Source organism: Priapulus caudatus, unplaced genomic scaffold, assembly GCF_000485595.1.
Source record: "Priapulus caudatus unplaced genomic scaffold, Priapulus_caudatus-5.0.1 Scaffold186, whole genome shotgun sequence".
Lineage (NCBI taxonomy): Eukaryota > Metazoa > Priapulida > Priapulimorpha > Priapulimorphida > Priapulidae > Priapulus > Priapulus caudatus.
Genome location: NW_014577247.1, coordinates 170,675 through 172,253, shown reverse-complemented (window position 1 = coordinate 172,253; position 1,579 = coordinate 170,675).

Sequence of the window (1,579 nt, the reverse complement as noted above, 5' to 3'; positions counted from 1 at the left end):
AAAGATCTGCGCTTCAGCGCAATTGGGATCAACATCTCCTTTCGGCAACGCTTCTCTAGTATCCCGTCTCATCCAGATTCCATATACTTGCACATCTGAGGCACACCAGTTGTCTAACAAACCTTTGTCTTTGTGACTTTTTTAACTTTACCTGCCTTCTACGTCCTTACAGAGATATTCTATTCATACTAGATCACGGGGGATACATGTAGTTGGCGACAACTGCTCATTTCTAGTTTTCTAGCTGCATTTTGTTTATTTATGCTGTTATCGATGTAATGTATGCTTTAATAATTATCGAAATAAATAAATCTAAAAAAATCTAAATCTAAATCTACCAATCAGTGATAACATGCTGGTTATTATTACAGTACATCGTATTTTTATTGCCACCAAAAATACCCCAGCATAAAGAAATGTGATCTATATTTCAAACATGAATCCACTAACATCAATTAATTTCCAATAACATCAAGTTTTTTTAACGAACGTTTACTTAATACTGTTGATTTCCTTGCGCTCATAGAAGGGTAGCATCTATGGATGGTCATCGTACCCTATATCTGTAATTACAAGTCACAGTGCCTCCAACTGTGAGCCTTGGTTACAGTCATTATGTATGGTATTTCACTGCATCTGCATTTTCAAGTGCACATGTCAATATTGAGTCGACTAATAGTGACGTTGGTACAAACACATTGCAGACCTTACCAAATATTTGGTGCTAGCACTTTAGGTAGCTAGCCCGTTCACAGTATACAGACCCATCAGCAAAATAACATTTCGAAACAGCATCAGAACTGTTGAAAAATACCAAGCACCTATATCCTGCCAACAGCTAAGGTTCTCCTATTTGAACACTGTAATAGCCTCAACTGCACACGGACACATGCACGCACGCACGCACGCACGCACGCACGCATGCAGACGCCACCCACTCCTATTATAAGCAATGTCACTGATAAGCACATAACTAAACATTCAGACAATACGTACTCAACAGCCACTACTGCAATGTATGCGAATATATCTCTCTCTCTCTATATATATATGCTGATATAATAAAGGTATGCACCCAATAAGCGGAAGCACTGATGACAGCTATAACACAATGGCATATACTTGTTGCATTTTCTACGTCGAACTCAATATTACTTTTTGGTCACAGCAGTGTAAAAAAACGATTGTCGCACACATACACGGATTATATGGATGCTTATCATTGCAATCACACACTTACACTAAATATATATATATACTAAATATTCTTTGTCCCAAGCAGTAATCAACTATATATGCAATCTTTGTGATACACACACGTATAGGCCAGGACACACTAGGCAATTAAATCGGGTGACTAAATCGCCCGATTCTATTGCGCGAGTCGAGTGGACACACTAGGCGATTAAATCGGGCGACTAAATCGCCCGATTCTATTGCGCGAGTCGAGTGGACACACTAGGCGATTAAATCGGACGACTAAATCGCCCGATTCTATTGCGCGAGTCGAGTGGACACACTAGGCGATTAAATCGGACGACTAAATCGCCCGATTCTATTGCGCGAGTCGAGTGGACAC